Source organism: Hipposideros armiger, unplaced genomic scaffold (genome assembly GCF_001890085.2).
Source record: "Hipposideros armiger isolate ML-2016 unplaced genomic scaffold, ASM189008v1 scaffold_31, whole genome shotgun sequence".
Taxonomy (NCBI): domain Eukaryota; kingdom Metazoa; phylum Chordata; class Mammalia; order Chiroptera; family Hipposideridae; genus Hipposideros; species Hipposideros armiger.
The window spans coordinates 6,502,480-6,510,595 of record NW_017731381.1 but is presented as its reverse complement, the minus strand read 5'-3'; the positions used below and the strand labels follow the sequence as shown (position 1 = coordinate 6,510,595).

Below are 8,116 nucleotides of genomic sequence, written 5' to 3'. Positions count from 1 at the left end.
AACAAAACTTACTGTGGTGATCATTCCACAATATATACAAATACCAAATCACTACGCCATACACTTAAAATTAATACAATGTTATATGTCAATTGTATCTCAATACAAATAACACAGAGAAAAGAGTGAGCAATGGTTAGGAGCTTGTACCCCAAGGTGAGACAGAACTGGGTGAACCCCAACTCCTTCACTTATCATCAAGTCGCTTCTCCTGGCCCTGCCTCAGCTTCCTCATCTATAAAATGGGGCCCTTGTGCAGAGTCATCAGATAAACTACACGAGAGATGTGAGCAGCCTGGGGGAAGAGAGGAGCAGGGTCTAGAGGAAGCCTTAGGAGGCTGCAGGGTTGCTAAGCAACACAACCTGATGCTGGAGTTAGCAGAAATGCAAAAAGAACAGCACATCGATAAAATCACCTGCCCTGTGCTGCTCCAGAGTCACCAGTAAAGTGAGCCCATCACAGCTGCCCTGGGGACGTGAAATGTAGGGGACTGAGGAACAAGGAGAAGGAGCCCATGCAGCGCATGGATGACGGGGTCCTTCAGAAAGGAGAAGAGCATCAACCAGGGGCAGTGGGGAATCAGAGCTCAGCAGAGGCCAGACGTGGGAGCGGAGGAGCAGGAGAAACGCCAGGTTGTGAAGCGCAGAAGTCTTGGGGCTGGCTTTGGATTTCCCATAGGTGCAGGCTTCCAGCGTGTCTACCAGCCGACACCTGGGTTACGATGAGATTCTGTGGTCCTTTCAAGCCAGAACTGTTTGTGTTTTTAACACATTTGCTGTTAAGACATGCTGGTGAGACATGGTAAGACACGCTGGTCCCAGGCCCAGGATAAACAGTCACGCCTGAGTCAGCCCCTTTCTTAAACTTTTTTTTCCCCAGTTACCTGAACCAGTAAACACCCCTTTGCCTTGGACAGTTGGGGTTGAACTTTTTGTCACGTAGCAAATGAAAGAATCCTAATTTTCAGAAACCAGAGAACGTAGGTATAACTACTCTCCCCTTTTCCAGATGAGGAAACCNGGGGAGAGGGGATATTTGTTACACAGCAATAGGTAACTGATACACGGCCCTAACTTAGTGACTACTCCTGTGTCTCAGAATGTAGACCCTTGCGCTAAACACGCTGAGCCTGTGGCCCAGCACTTACCACCTTCCTGCCACCATCTAGAAACGTTCGCTTCTCTTCCCTGTTGGGCCTTTCAAGGCAGGCGTCATCTGCTCCCCCAGCCTTTGCATCAGGCCTGACTGATGCAGGGGCTTTTCAGAGCTTGATCCTAAGGTCACCTTCCCCAGTCCCAACACTACTGCTGGTCAAATTTCCTGGAGATTTGGACATGTGGGGTGCAAAGACTCAGGGAGTTGAGACAGACATTTACAAGACAGTCTGTAGAGGTTTGAGATGCAACATGAAAAAAACGTGGGTTTTTCATATAGAAGTTTTTCGTTTTTCGTTTGACGTGAACAGGCTTAAACTTTTTTCTTCATCTGAACTTTTCAGACTGCTAAGGAGATGTGGGTAATTCTCACCCGCATCACACGTAATCAGGGGCCCCTATGAAAAAGCGAAAGGCCCCTTTCTTACAGTTTGTTTCAGTGAATGAAGTTATGATGGATCCGTTATTCAACCTGCACAGGCCAGGGGCGTGCCCGCCGTTCCTTGCTGCCTGCCTGTGACACCCCAACAAAGGTAAACCATCAGACAGTGACTTTTGATAAGAGCATAATGGTCCTCATTACCATATTTCAAAAAAAAATTTTTTTTTTAAAGAGCATGGCTGGGTACAGTTGGGCTTTTAATAGGAGAAGAAAACATGGGTATGTCCGTGAGCGAGAAAGTACAGACAGAATGGGGAATGAAGACAAGGTTGTGGAAAGCAGGGACGCCTCCAGCAGAGGTGAGGATGGGGACAGGGTGGGGGCGGGGCCTTGGCGTGTGAGCCAATAGCAAGGAAACCGAGAGCGCCCTCTGGATGTACGATGGTCCGTGCTGGGAGACACACGCAGCATTTTTCAAGGAGATTATAAGGAATGAGAAGTCATTACACCAAGTTACCTGGGCTTCCAAGAGACCGTGGGAGTAATTTCATGAGAGAGGCCTCAACATCACAAAAATCGAAATTAATTCTTTGCTCAGCTATTCACAGGGGAGGATAAGAAAAGCGGTTGCCTCCAGGAAGTGTAATACATTTTCTTACTGAGGCAAAATAGACAGGGGGAGAAAGAGGAGAGCAGGGAAAACAAAGCCAGGGTGACGGGGCACGGCGCTTACTTGTTCTTGAGGTCATGATGGGAGTTTCTCTAACACAGATAAACTTTCAAACCAGCTCAGGCTTGTCCCTTGAGCCCTCGCTGCCCCCCGCCCACAGGCCCCCAGCTGCTTAGGGCTTCCAGAAAGAAGCTCCCAGGCCACAGTTGCCGTCCTGGGACCTGTGAGTTCTTCATCCCCGCGGATGGCCCACTGTCCAACTCCTGACAGCTGAGCTTTGCCCCAGCTGGCCACCTCTCTGGGTGGCTTTTCTTCTGGTGGTTAAAAAAATATGTCGTTCTTTTCCAGATTTCGGCATCACATCTTATGATTTGGAGTATCTGTTGCCCTGCAAGGTGGACTCAAGATGAAATCAAAACCCTAAAAACACAGGTAGGTCCCATTTCTGGAAGTCCAGTACATAAAAATCTACACAAAGAATACTCGAGTGAAACAGCTGGCAGAGACCAAAGGGTCTTTGGGGTCCAACCTCCCTTACGCTGGAGGTGACAATGTGCCCCTCCAGAGTGTGTCTAGCTGGCCTCTGTTCACTTGTGATGCTGTTTCCTGATCTGGGGCCTGGGTACAGGTGTGCACACCTTACCTGGTGATGAGTCATCAACACCGCATTTGTGATCTGGGCACTTTTCTTGCGTAGGTTATATGCCAATATATTTTATTACCAGTGGGATTTTGATTGACGCAAACAAAGGTATTTTTTAAAGGTGAGCCACCAACCCCCCAAGGGTGTTTGAATCAATCGCTCAGAAACCACTCTTGGCCGTTTTCCCAAAGGGATTTGCTCTGCCCTGCTGCTCAAAGCTCTCACTCTTGGCTCATCTCCTGCCTTCCTGCCTTGTCACATCCCATCAAGGGCAATTGGGCTGTCAAGGTCCTCCAAGGACCTGGCTGTGCTGGCTCCTCCTATCCCTGGGTTCCCTGTGGCCCTCCCTGTCCTCCTTCAGAGAAACCCCTTTTCCATCATAGAGAACCCGGACAGGCTTGTCCTGACCTCTCCACCCCGCCTCCCCGAGACACCATACAAGTTCATCGCAAACCCCACGAGAACTCAGATGTCTTCGGTTATGATGGGACTTCCGACAGATGCATCCACTCTCTCAAAATTTCATTTCTGGTCTGTGTAACCCAGCGGCAGGGCAGAGCTAGCTTCCAAACCCTCTGTGATGGTTTAGAAAAGGAAACTAAATCCCTAGAGCCCAGGAGAAGGAGAAGGGAGGGGCTGTGCAGACAACTCTGAGGATTCCAGCTTCCAGTTCCCCCTGCCTCGGGCTGCCTTCCACCCCCGCAGTCAGAGCCATCCTTCCCAACCCAGCTCCCCGCACATCACTCTGTTCACAAAAACCTTATAGCTCCTGTAATAAAAAAANGCCATACAGCTGTCCTCTAAATCTCTGTGTTAAGTTAGGTGTCTGTTGCTTGCAGCCAAAGGGCCCTAATGGATACAAATGGCTCTGGATTCTCACATCTTCTTGGCTCATTGTCCGGATCAAGTTCCCTGGCTTTGCTGGCTCTACCTCTGCACGTCTTCTTTCTCCTCCTGGGATTACCCTCCCCACCCCCACCCCCTCTCCCTACCTAGTCCACCTCACCTGTCAGCTCCTCTCTCAAGACCTCCTCCTCCTTACCTCCCTTCTCTGGGCTGCATGACACCTGCTCACCTGGACAGGCACACCTGTGCAACTCTGCCCGGCGCGGCCCTGTTTCTTGATGGAACTAACTGACCACAACAGTGGGTGCTGTCACCATGCTCACCCAACAGCCGGTAGGACACAGACTCCTCCCTCTATGGACAGGGGCTAGACAGCCTGCTGTGGTTCACGCTCCATCTTCCTGGGTTAACATCCTGCTTCCTGGCACGGACAGTCTTTGGGTTTGTGGCAGATACTTTGGTCATGTCCCAGCACATTAATAGCCAGTGGATGACTTCAATGGTTCGTGTTGGATATCAAAGCACACATTTTATGGGTGGAGGGGTGAGCATCAGATGGGCGTGGGTCATACTCTAAGCTTTGTTTTTCACCATTAGGGCACCCTAAAGAAGGCCTGGAAGCTTCAAGTATCTGCCAATAGCCTCTTAATTGCAAATTAACCAGAGTTAATAAATTCTAATGTTGTGAGCACATCTCCACAGGAACTACACAGAATGACCTTGGATTTGTTCTTGACTCGTCTCTCCCTCTCGCATCACCTTCAACTGATCAGCAAACCTCGCTCATTCTATTTTCAAAATACCCTGAATCCGACCCCTTCTCCCACCTCCGCCCTGGACCAGGCACCGTCATCTCTCCCAGGATGATTGTGGCATCTCCTCGCTGGTCCCCGGGCTCCATCTCGCCCCCTACAGGCCATTTTGAACATGGCAGATACAGGGATCCTGTTACCGTCCCTGGATCGTGTCCCTCCTCTGTCCTAAACCCCCAGTGGCTCCAGCCACGCCTGAGACAAACCCATGTCCTCACCATGGCCCACAAGGCTCTGCACCTGGTCCGGAATCTTCCGAACTTTCTGCCTGCATCCCGGCCTGGCTTCTCACTGCTCACTCTGCCCANGAAGCAAAGCTGCCAATTACAGGCTACATCTCAAAGCATTTCTACAGAAATCTCTCTTCCTAAACCCAAAGCCCTGACTCCAGGGCGGCCTCTTGACCTGATTCATCTGTGACCATGATTGGCGACTCGCTGACAGTGGGCTGACACTCACATGGCAGTTACCGCGTGCGGGGGCTGGGTTCTGAGTGCTGTGGTCCATTCCCTCACTTAATCCTCAGCTGGACGCGGTCACACCGCCTTATCAGGAGCCACATGTCACAGACCAGCAGAGTCAGGCTGGGCAGGGTCAACGCTCCCTGGGGCCCATGGCTGCCGGGCCCCAGAGCCAGAGTCCAGGCCCACCTCTGACCATTGACCACTGACTGTGCACTAACTGTGCCCTCGCTGGTGACAACCCCAGGCACCAATATTGCTAACCCCTGTGTGCCTCAGTTTTTCCACCTGTAAAAGGGGTAACAAGCATAATTAACTCATGGCTTTTTATAAGCATGAGGACAAGATCCAGGCATCACCACGGGGAGGAGTCCGACTCTGGAGCCAGACAGTGGTCAATCCACCAGCCACCCAACCACTCCCCGCTTTTCCTCTTAGACCTGGGCAAGTCACCAACCGCCCCTGCAAGTGGAGACAATGGCAACAAGGCCACTGGGCTCCTGTGAGGACTAAATGGTTTAATGATTAAATGGCTGAAAACATTGTTTAGCTGCCTTTATTTAGTAAAACAACTAGAGCAGTGCCTCCGCAGATCAAGCACAAGGTATTTGTTAAATAAAAATACTTAAAATGCTTGACGAGTGCTAAGACCCATCTCTGCTGCCTGTGCGAACTTAGTGAATTTTGGCTGCTCTCGTTTTTCTTGACAAAGTAAGACCAGAACCTGAGAGTCATCCTAACCCATCTGCCCCCTCAGGTTCACGTCACAGCCCCCCCACCCCCAGGCCCATGTTTCCAGGCTCACCTGTCCACCTGACACCTTCTATCCTCTGAGAGCATCTGTTCATTCTGTGCTCCCACCTGCCCACCACCAATCTCCTCCAGACTCTCTCATACACACACACACACACACACACACACACACACACACACACACACCTCACTCACTCACTCACTCCCGTTCATTCACAGACATGGCCCCTGAGTTACATGCAGACCTCAGCTCTCATAGTGAGAACCTGAGTCCCAGCCGACTCTGCAAACTCTGCCCTTGGCCCCCTCAGGCCCCCCACTTGCCCACAGGCTCAGCCCTGGAGCAGCCCGTGACTGCCAGGACTGGCTGGGCCCCTGAGGCTGACAAGAGGGCAGGGGATGGGGCTCCTACTCAGGCCTCAGCCTTTAGTGGTTTCCCAGAACCAACCCGGAGACCCCCGGCAGCACTGTCAGCACCATGACGGGCGCCCAGCACCCATGGCCACCAGTGCAGGTTGGTCTCTGGTCTCTGGTCTTGCTCAGAACTGGGGGACAAGAATGCCACAGGCTCCACCTGGCCATGAACAGGAACAGCTAAGAGGGGACGAGACCCCATGCAGTGCAGCTGAGAAGGAGAGGTCCGTGCTGAGCTCGCAGGGCCACAGACACACCCCATGATGATCCTTCCCCACGCTGAGCACCCTGGTTGTCCATAGTCACCTGAAGAGGTCAAGGGGACACAGAGGAGGGAACTGTGGTTCATTTCTTGCTCTTTCACTCGCTCACCAGCCAACTCACCTTGGGCTGCAGCCAGGGGCAGGACCCTGTTGTCACAAAGCTCCCGGGCTAGTGGGGGACCCACCTGTCCACAACCACACGTGCACAGGGATGAAATAAACCTGGAGGGCGACCCCAGCAGGAGGCACTCACCACCAATTGGGGGGAAGTCTGTGGTCTCAAGGGGTGGAATCTAGGAGGCGGGAGTGTGGAGCTGAGCCTCAAGCATGAGTGGGACGTTGAAGAAGGAAAGAAGAAGGGGTTTGGGGTGGCGGGAACCGCTGGGACAACAGAGACAAGAACGTACTTGTTGGGAGCGAGAAGGGGGTTCCAGTGGGCATAGGGGAGAAAAGAATCATATTCAAAGAGGTGGCTGGAACCAAGAAGGCAGAGGCCTCAGATGCCCCCTGCGGAGTGGGAACTTTATCCATCGGGCCAGCGTCCCCATGCTCCAGCCACCACCCGTCGTCACCTATCTTGATGCAGCACAACTTGCGATGTATTTAGCATTCTTTTAAGTCATATATCTTAATTATGTAACTTTATTTTAACAGGGCACCTTCTCTACTTAATTGGAAAAATAAATTAGAAACCAAAGCAATGTTTTCAACTGCAGCTAGATACAATGGCCCAAGAAGTCTCGAAACTCAAGGCTGGCTGTCTCTGGGTTCCAAAGAGAGATGATGAAGTGTTAGAAAGGAGTTGAGACATATTAACACAAACTGAGACTTTCCTCCTTGAGGGAAAGGAGAATTCAAACGGATCGCCTTTCTAACCATGCGTTTCCATGTTCTGTCACGAGGGTCTGATTATTTAGTGATCACCACTTGTCATAACACCCCAGAGGAGCAGGTACTGTCTGTGCCCTGCCCATAGCCCTGGGACCCTCCAATGGGCTCACTTCCAACTGCCAATATCTGCTTGTCTTTGGCTAAAGACTTCTGTCCACAACCTCAGCAGACCACTTTGCCCACACATGCAGGCAGAAAGGCACAACAATTAACACCCCCTCCAGCAACCCCCAAAGAATGACTTGTAGGAGCTGGCGCTCCCTCGCTCCTGGGATAATTCATCCACGTGACTGGCTCCATCTCCCAGACCTTCCCCATGGAGCTGAACTCCAGTTGTCCTCTGAACCAGCAGTTTTGATAATATACCCGGAATCGTCATTTGCCTCCTGCTCCCGGTCAGTGCTTCCTGGAACCACCTCCCAAATAAACTACTTCACTAGAATTCTTGTCTCCGAGTCATACCTGGCACCACCCAAACTAAGGCACTGACCATCAGTGACATTTGTCCCACCTCACGCCCCAGTGTCAGACTCCAAATCTGAGAGACTCCGTCCGCAGAGAGCCAGAAGATAGCTTGGCTCTGATAACTAGATGTGAAATTGACTCAGGAGAAGACTGCATGGCAATTTACTCTGGGAGGAGCTGGATTTTTCCGTGAAATATTTTCATGTGGCCTTGATTACCGTGAATGAAACTAGAATGGAGTCAATCAGATGTGCCGTTGGAAAACATCACTCTGGCTCTGCCCTGAAGCATGGGTTTGGGTGGTGCCACGGCACGCACAGGGAGTCTAGTCAGGCCCCACTGCTGTCATCAGAGGTGATAC

The 8,116-nt window shown here is 51.4% G+C and overlaps 1 long non-coding RNA gene across 1 annotated transcript; it reads left to right on the top strand.

Annotated features, from left to right (window-relative positions):
• Positions 1 to 1,590: 1,590 nt before the first annotated feature.
• On the top strand, positions 1,591 to 3,580 carry LOC109379922 (uncharacterized). The gene is made up of 3 exons (XR_002123308.1): positions 1,591 to 1,688; positions 2,556 to 2,639; positions 3,234 to 3,580. It is a non-coding gene; the product is annotated as an uncharacterized LOC109379922 (long non-coding RNA).
• The last annotated feature ends 4,536 nt before the right edge of the window (positions 3,581 to 8,116 follow it).